Source organism: Aedes albopictus, chromosome 3 (assembly GCF_035046485.1).
Source record: "Aedes albopictus strain Foshan chromosome 3, AalbF5, whole genome shotgun sequence".
In the NCBI taxonomy this organism is placed as follows: Eukaryota; Metazoa; Arthropoda; class Insecta; order Diptera; family Culicidae; genus Aedes; species Aedes albopictus.
Window position 1 is genome coordinate 27,211,861 of NC_085138.1, and position 10,161 is coordinate 27,222,021.

Below are 10,161 nucleotides of genomic sequence, written 5' to 3' on the forward strand. Positions count from 1 at the left end.
AAAACGGGAGTAAGTTTTAGATTAAGGAAGACGCTCGGTCGCAGGCGCTATAAGCTAGGGTTTGATAATGCTACAGCCATTTAGTAAGGCTAGTACCAAAAAAAAGGGCTAGATTAAATCCAAGTGTATAGAGAAAGCTGGATTAGGACATTGCATGGAAAAGTTAGACGCGCATGCGTACTGAGCATCAATTCCAAAATTTTGGGCTATATAAGACCGACCTTTTCATACGAATAAACAGTTCTTGATTGACATTCAAGCGACTCATCGATGTTTTCATCCGAAACCATCCATCTCCAAACATCATTAAACTAATCAGAAAACCAGCGCAAGTTTCTCCCCAGGCCGATATACTGCCCCTCCTTAGTCGGGCAAGTAGATCCTGGGCATTCTTAGCCTGTAATCCGATTTGTTTAAAGACTTTGACCAGCAATCCAAACCAAGTTTTTCCCCAGGCCGATATACTGTCCCTCCTTAGTCGGACAAGTAGATCCTGGGCATTCTTAGTCTGGAACCTGTTTCAGAGCCGAGTATACCTGCACTTGTCGCACTCCGTTAATGTTCACGCCGCGTCCTTCGCTCGATGTTACGCGCGGTGTCAACATTTGGTGGCTCCTCCTAGGAATTCTACGGACTCAAAATAAAACGAAGTGAGGCCTGTGCAAAAAAGTGAGAAGCAGAAAAAGCACAAATCCAAGTGCTAGAAGGTGCAAAGAAGAAGAAGAAGTGAGAAGCAGAAAAAGCACAAAGCCAAGTGCTAGAAGATGCAAAGAAGAAGAAGTGATAAGCAGAAAAAGCACAAATCCAAGTGCTAGAAAGTGCAAAGAAGAAGAAGAAGTGAGAAGCAGAAAAAGCACAAAGCCAAGTGCTAGAAGATGCAAAGAAGAAGAAGTGATAAGCAGAAAAAGCACAAATCCAAGTGCTAGAAAGTGCAAAGAAGAAGAAGAAGTGAGAAGCAGAAAAAGCACAAAGCCAAGTGCTAGAAAGGTGCAAAGAAGAAGAAGAAGTGAGAAGCAGAATAAGCACAAATCCAAGTGCTAGAAGGTGCAAACAAGAAGAAGAAGTGATAAGCAGAAAAAGCACAAATCCAAGTGCTAGAAGGTGCAAACAAGAAGAAGAAGTGAGAAGCAGAATAAGCACAAGTCAAGTGCTAGAAAGGTGCAAGAAGAAGAAGAAGCAGATGTGAGAAGCAGAAGAAGAAGAAGTGAGAGGCAGAATAAGCATGAAAGTCAAGTGCTAAAAATTCAAAGATGAAAAATTAAGAAAAGGCGCATAAAAATATAAAATGCAAGATTTAATAGACGAAGTCAATTATCTTGTTGAAAGATTCCAAGAAATTGATCGTCAAACAAACATAATCAAAAATTCTAAAAACTTTAAAAAGTGGAGTAAAAAGCCGCTCCTACCAGGAGAAATAAGCGAAACAAAAAAGTTTACATTGACCCTTTGGAAAAATACATCAAGAGAAGAAAAAGTTGTGCATTCAATTTCGAAAATTTTGGAGTTGAAAAATAAACCATTACCTCAACACCTTAAAAAGCTCATTGAGATAGAGCGAATTGAAGAAAACAATCAACGGAACTAAAAACATTAAAAAACACAAGTGAAATAAACTAGCGCCAAATTGTGGACAAAAAGAAGAACTACATTGTGTGCATTCAGAACAATCACCAGGAACATTCAGTATAATAGTGCTTAGGTTTGCTCTACGGAATCTTTAAGAGCAACAAAGGTACGTAAAGAGAAAAAGAACGAAAGAAACTATCACAATGGAATTTAATTTCACACAAAACCCAAATGGCCATTGCCGTCTATGTACCCAGAAGGACGGGATGCAAGACATGGTCGCTTGCGATTCCTGTGATCACTGGTTTCATTATGGATGTGCGGGACTGTCTAAACTTCCGGAGAAAAAAGATCCCTGGCTATGTGTTAAATGCGAAAAGTTCCAATACGAACAAAATACCATGAAGCAACAGCTAGCGGATATGGAAAAATTAAAACAACAAATGGAAGTATTGCGATTGGAAATTGACGCACGGGCAAAGGCACAACGATCTGCAGAAGTACACGCAAATTCTATTGAAGCAGAACTCGCTCACTATAAGGATAAACTAAATGCTAAAAAGCAGGAAGAAGGTCGCAAGCAGGATATATTGCTAGATATCGCAAGAGTAATTCAAAAGGATAAAGTCAAAGCGGAAGCAACTCAGAGCAAGTCAAAATTGGAAAATTCGAACAACGAAGATGAAGACCACCCAGCAGATGATCCACTGGTATTATATATGCGTAGGCAAGGAATGAGTCTACCCCAATTCTTTGGTAATGCCAAGGAATGGCCAGCTTTTAAAAAAATATTTGAAGCAACAACTGAAACGGGCAAATATTCCAATTTAGAAAATCTTATTCGTCTACAAAAATCGCTTGGAGGGTTAGCAGCCAAAAGTGTGCAACCATTAATGTTGGATCAAGAAAACGTACCTGCAATCATAGACCGGCTGGAAAAGCAATTTGGACAGCCGAAAAGAGTCTACAAGGAGCTACGCGAAGATTTAGAGAAAATTAAACCTGGAGGCCATCTAGCCATAGTAGAAATTTCCAACACACTGGAAGGATTAGTAGCCCACCTAACCGCATCTCATCAAACTGAATACCTACGAGATCCTCGTCTAGTTGAAGAAGTAGTTAATAAACTACCATATGACCTTCAAATAAAATGGATGGAAGTTGTTGAAAGCAATGCGAAGCAAGGAAATAATATGCCAACCTTACAGGATCTATATAAATGGATTAAACCAAAGGCTGACATTCATCGAGAACTCACTACGCCGTTTAAACTGCAAGAGCGCAAAAACAGAGTAAACTTTCATCAGGAAGCATACAACCGATGTCTAATGTGTAAAGGAGCTCACAAAATAACGGAATGCGGACAGTTTATAAGGTTAACACCAAATAACAGAATGAAGGAAGCGATCAAAATTAGAGCATGTATTATATGTTTGAACAAACACCAAGGGAGGTGTAACTATCCAAAAAAATGCGGACAAGGAAGTTGTGTCGGAAACCATCACAAACTATTGCACATACAAAAACCATTTGGAGATCAACGAGTTGCTTGGGCAAAAAGAAGCCAAAATAATGGAATTGAAGGATCAGCGTCTAACAAGGAAGAGACGTCTAATTTACATCTTGAACAGAAGGCCAAGGTGTTTTACCAAATAATTCCCGTGACTTTAAGAAGCGAAACCTGTTCAGTGGATACATATGCGTTCTTGGACCCAGGTTCATCCCTAACCTTAATTGATGAAGGATTAGCGGAAGAATTACAATTGGAAGGAGAACTCGCGCCGTTAAAGATCAAATGGACACAAAATGTATCCAGGGAAGAAAAAATGAGCAAAAGAGTGAGAATTAAAATCAAAGGAAATTCCAATATCGAATATACATTATCAAATGTAAGAACAGCAGCAAATTTACATTTGCCTATTCAAACGGTGAATTATACAAACCTGGAGAGAGACTATCCATTCCTTAAAGATTTACCGATAAACAACTATAAAAATGCTCAACCAAAGCTACTGATTGGACTGAATCATAGCCATTTATTGTATCCACTTGAAAAACGAGCAATGGAGGCAGATAACCCCATTGCAATTAGAACAAAACTAGGATGGTTGATATTCGGTAATATAAAAGAAGTTGTTCAAGAGGAACACATGCTGATAATTCAAGAAGAGGACGAGATGCATAACATGATGCGAAAATATTTTTCCACCGAGGATTTTGGAGTAAGGATTTCTCAAAATTTACCACAGTCCAAGCAAGTAACTCGTGCGAATGAAATTATAAATAAAACATTGAATTATACAGGCAACCGGTATGAAATTGGGTTACTTTGGAAGGAAGATGACATTAAGATTCCTGATAGCTATGATCAAGCATATAAAAGGTTGTTACACCTGGAGAGCAAACTCAACAAGGACAAGGATTTGAAGGAATGGGCAATCAACACCATAGAAGATTACGTAAAAAAAGGATATGCTAGAAAGCTAAGCCGAAAGGAAAAAGTAGAATGGTCAAAGGATGCATATTACCTACCACATTTCATCGTGATCAATAAAAATAAGACACCCCCAAAACCTCGGCTGGTATTTGACGCGGCAGCAAAAACAAAAGGTGTTTCATTGAATTCAGCTTTAATATCAGGACCCGATGCAACAACCTCCTCATTTGGAGTAACTACCAGGTTCCGGGAGGGAGCTATTGCTGCAGCAGGAGATATTAAGGAAATGTTCAGTCAAGTCGGAATTATTAAATCCGACCAGAAGAAACAATGCTTTCTGTTCCGAGATTGTGATGAAAGTCGAAAACCTGACATTTATGTCATGCAGGTCATGATATTCGGAGCAACTTGTTCTCCAGCATGCGCACAGATAGTTAAAAATTACAATGCAAGTCTTTTTAGCTCAACAAAACCCACAGCCGCGGAAGCAATCGTAAAACAACATTATGTAGATGACTATATCGACAGCTTCAACTCAGCAAGTGAGGCTGTAAACATAATCAGCGATGTAATTCAAATACACGATAAGGCTGGATTTTTCATCAGAAATTTTGTCTCCAACGATAATGGAGTATTAGCTGCGCTACCTCCGGAAAGGATTCAAGCCGACTGCGTTAAGACATTCGAAGACAAGGAATCTAATAATGAGAAGGTACTAGGCGTATTTTGGAATACCAAACTGGACTGTATTAGCTTCGTACTCAAATTTGATCGGCTGCATAATGACGTCAGGAACAAAAGAAGAAAACCCACAATGCGAGAAGTGTTGTCATTCGTTATGAGCATCTACGACCCGATGGGATTAATATCCCATTTAACCATACATGGGAAAATATTGATGCAGGAATTACATAAGGAAACTTCTTCGTGGGACGCCGAAATATCCGATAAATCATATAATTTATGGCAACAATGGATTGACATCATCAAACAAGCAGTTCACATAAGAATTCCTAGATGGATGCTCTCCGTCCAGGCAGATCAATTCGAATTGCATACATTCGTTGACGCGTCTGAACAGGCATTTGCAGCCGCTTCTTATGTAAGAGGTATAGATACGCTTGGTCGAACTACAAGCATTAGATTGATGGCAGCCAAAGCAAGGGTGGCTCCAATAAAACAGTTATCAATACCCAGATTAGAACTACAAGCAGCTATTCTGGGAACAAGGTTAACAAATACGATCCAGCAAGAAATGCGAATGCGTCCCGTTAAGATTACGTTTTGGACTGACTCACAAACCGTGTTATCTTGGATCTTTTCAGATCATCGAAAATATACAACGTTCGTAGCACATCGAGTCGGCGAAATATTAGAAACCTCAAAAATGGATCAGTGGCGGTACGTTCCCACGGATAATAATCCGGCTGATGAAGCCACGAAGCAGGCCAAAGGCGAAACAAAATGGCTAAAGGGCCCATCATTTATTTGGAAACCAGAAGCCGATTGGCCGAAATCCAAATTTATAAAGGATACGGAAGAAGAAATCAAAAATGCAGTACTGATGCACTGCGATGACCAAGAGTTTCAGTTTATTCAGGAATACCGTTATTCAGACTGGAATAAGCTGGTCAAGCATGTCTGCATATTAAAGAAATTTGTAGACTGGATTAAGAACAAAAATGGATTCAATAAACATATTAGCTACGAGGATAAAAAGGTAGCAGAAAGAGCCATCATAAGAAAAGCTCAATGGGAAGGATTATCCAAGGAAATGGAAGACCTAACTAAGCACGGTGATCTGACCAAGCTTTCCGAGATAAACTCGCTTATACCTGCTCTAAATGAACATGGTGTAATGGTCTCCCGCAGTCGCCTGCAAAAAACAAATATAGTACCGTTGTCGATGCGGCAACCGATAATTTTACCATACAAACACCACATTACGAGATTAATCGTGAAAATGTACCATGAAAAATATCTACATCAGGGAGATAATGTGGTTCTAGGAGCAGCTTATCAGAAGTACTGGATCATAAGATCCAGACAAGTGCTGAAACAAGTCAAGACAAATTGTCAATATTGTAAAATCAAAAAGGCTTCCCCAATAACACCTCAAATGGCAGCATTACCGAAGTGTCGTCTTGATATATATGCCAATCCATTTACACATACAGGCGTAGACTACTTCGGGCCGCTAGAAGTGCAAGTGAAACGCTCTGTAGAAAAGAGATGGGGTGTGATTTTCACTTGCTTAACAACTCGCGCCGTTTATATAGAACTCGCTGAGCGTCTAGATACTGACGCCTTTTTAGTTTGCTTGAGGAATTTTCAACATAGAAGAGGAAAAATTGAGCACATATATAGTGACAATGGGACAAACTTCATAGGCGCTGAACGAGAAATGCAGGAGTCAATCAACGCAATAAGCCAAAAAATGGGAAATGGATTAGCTGCTGAGATGGAAATACAATGGTCATTTAACCCTCCAGTTGCACCCCATTTCGGAGGAGCATGGGAGCGATTAATACAGATAATTAAAAAATGTCTCTATGAAATTGCCAAGGCCCGACAGCATCACAGACCATCCATTGAAGAATTAAGAGCGTCATTGATTCAAGCAGAGTTCATACTAAACTCACGACCATTGACGCATATCCCCATTGAAAATATCGATGATGAACCACTAACCCCGTTCCACTTCTTAATTGGTCGCGCAGGTGAATATGCTCCCCCTTATTCACTTGATGCTGGAAGCCTAAGTAAGGAACACTATAAGCGCGTCCAACATAATGCCAGATACTTTTGGGATAGATGGAAGAAGGAGTATTTGCCAACAATAATTAAGAGAAATAAGTGGACCCAAAAGGTAGAACCCATCAAGGTAGACGACATCGTTATAATAACTGATAAGGAAACCCCACCCGGAAAATGGCTAAAGGGAAGAGTTATCAAAACTTACCAAGCGTCAGATGGTCAGGTTAGATCAGTAGACATAACAACGAGCCATGGAATCTACACCAGGGCTGCCACCAAGGTAGCTGTATTGGATGTCAAGGGGGATAAAGCAACTTCACAGGCAGTCCAACCCAAAGTTATAAACGAAGTATCAAATTCACTAGATGGTTTACAAATCAAGCCCATCATAGCGAAGCCAGTGCCTGAGCCAGGCATTGTCAATATGATAACCCCACGACGCGATGACATACATCACTTGAATCATCACAGTGAAATTATCGCCGATGAAGCCGAATATATACCAAAAAGAAAAAGGATTTCGCATTTTTACAACCGGGAAGAAATACAACCGTTAAGATCTTTGCTTTCCAAATCAAGCATGTCCACGCCATCAGAGGCAACGATGCACCAGAAGGCGAACGTTAACTTCAACTCATGGGGTAAAAGGTGTAAGGTGGATGTTGAAAAGGTGAAGGCATTACGAGACAAGATGAATACAAATCAACCAAGAAAAAGGGTTATTAAAAAAACAATTATCACCGCGCCATGGTATATGGTCATCCTAATGGCTATGTATTTTGTCATGTCAGGCCCTAGGAGCTCAACCGTCTGGACTAATAGCATACGACTGCGCGAACCCCGACGTAAATATGACATCTTATTCACTCTTAGATGTTGAATCATGTATGCCTTCATCAAAAAATCTATCCATATCAGAAGTACCCATACAAGTGCTGCAGAGAAATGCTAAAGGTAGCGCAATGGTATATCAATGCAAATTAATTATAAAAAGATCAATACGACATTGCGGCATGCACTCTCACACTTCAGACTACGAACGAGGATATTCCTATATAGTCAAAAAATTTACGCCTGAGGAATGCAGAAGATCTCAGTTAATGGGAAGCATCCCGTTAACAGTGAATAGCGGACTTTTGGAATTGAAGCGTAATCAAACTACAAGAGGCGAAACATTAGTGGTAGGCAGTGTATGGTCAAGTTCCTGCAGCGGCGGTACTTATAAAACGCCGGAATATATATGGACAAACGCACTAGTCTACTACCAATATGAGATATCGTTATACAACTACATGGCTACAGTGGACCATGAGAATGACCAAATAATACTGCGTCATGGGCTAGTATGTCCATATTCGCACGGTAATTGTTTGGACTCCGAAGATGGCTACTCAACATGGGACGTTAGCATGAATCAGAAATGTGAAGAAACCGACTTCGAAGTTATATACGAAGGAAACGTCAACAAAACAATCAATTTAGATGCACCCAAAGAAAACCAAAATACTGTATATACGTCGCTATCGGATACCCACCTGTTTTCTATTCGAACAAGGAATACAGCAAAGATATGCGGTTATAACGGACACGCAACCGATCATCCCAGAATATTTATTCTGGAAGCAGCAGCATTCAAATCACCGTTTACTAGAAGGCCATCTAACGCAAAGAACCACGATATATTCACATATTTTAATTCAAAAATAACATTGGTGGAGAATTACATCGGACAAAAATTAGATGATGTCTACAACACAGTCATGACTGAAATGTGTAAGATAGACAAGGCATTGCTAGAAACAAAACTTACTCTAGCCAGACTAAATCCGACGGAATTCGTAAATGCCTTAATGAAAAGAACAGGATTTTCGGCAGTAGTAGCAGGAGAAGTGCTGCACGTACTTGAATGTAAACCAGTATACGTTCAACCATTTGCATCCGAAAGGTGCTTCCAAGAATTGCCGGTAAAATATGGAAATACTACAATGTATTTGTCACCTGTAACTCGAACACTTCAATTACGAGGAACAGAAATAGAGTGTACACCGCTATTGCCAGCTAAATTTCAATTTGGAGGCAGATGGTATACCTTTGACGGTAAGATAAGAGAAACCACTGCGCCTCACAAACTTGCTACAGATATAGTTACCAAGTGGACATACACACCGCTCCCGAATCTAATGGAAAGCGGTGTATATGATGCGGAGAGCCTAAAAAAGATGCGAACAATGATCTATGACCAAGGAGACAGGCGAATCGCATCAAATGTAGTCCACAAGATTCTAACTGGTCATAGTCCCAGTATACAAGGATTTCACTTTGATGCGTTAATATCAGAAAACCTCATAGACAGCGTCGTTCACAAATATTGGACTAAACTACTCTCTTGGTCAACATGGCTCGGAAACGTTACTTCCACCGCCATAGGGTTATATTTGATCGGAAGACTTGTAAAATTCATAATAGATACCTTGATGCACGGACGTATACTCTACGAAATATATGGATTCAGCTGGCAACTCATTTGTTCAATATGGGATTCATTGACAACATTCTTAACTCATCGAAACACACTGAGGAACATCAAGAAGTCAGCACCTAAAACATATATACCAGCAGATCAACCCGATCCCTTGGAAATGATGCCGCTGTCGGAGACAGCCCCTCTTCCAACAGTGCGAGGACCAGCATATACTCATATCACAATTCCAATAACTACCAGGGAATAGGAAGCCCCTAAGTATAATATCCTGCATGCTGATCAACCAACCCCAAAGGCAGCCATCAGCGACGATTCAGGAAGGTACAAGGGCCCACGTATCTAGTTATCACAGTTCCATTAAGATGACAAGGCCCCAGATGTCAACGCCATGTCATATGATAACAAGATCTACCAGATCCTGAGCACCGGAATACAAAACCTGAAGGGAGCCATCATCCAAATTCAGCGGGGTAGTACGGCTTATACCCATATATCACATAATCTCAAGACGCATCATTCACTCGGTCCAGGATGTGTGATCGAACCGAACGTTATGAAGACGAGCCAGAATCGATTTTACTAGCAAAGCATCGCTACTATGTATATCACAATTCTACATCAATTGGGAATTGCAGACTCAGTTAGCAGACAAGACAACATTTTAACTGCATAATATGGAAAATTGACAATTAAAATTACAATAATATATTTTTTATATCTTACAACATTTGTCCTCAAACAATAATAATAATAATAATAATAATAAACAATTATAAAAAAAAAAAAAAATAAATAAATAAAAATAATGATAAAATATATATATATATATATATATATATATATATAATATTACCAATTTAAAAATAAATTTACAAGGTGTTGTAACAATGCTGCTTATCGTTAGAATCTTGGTAAGGGG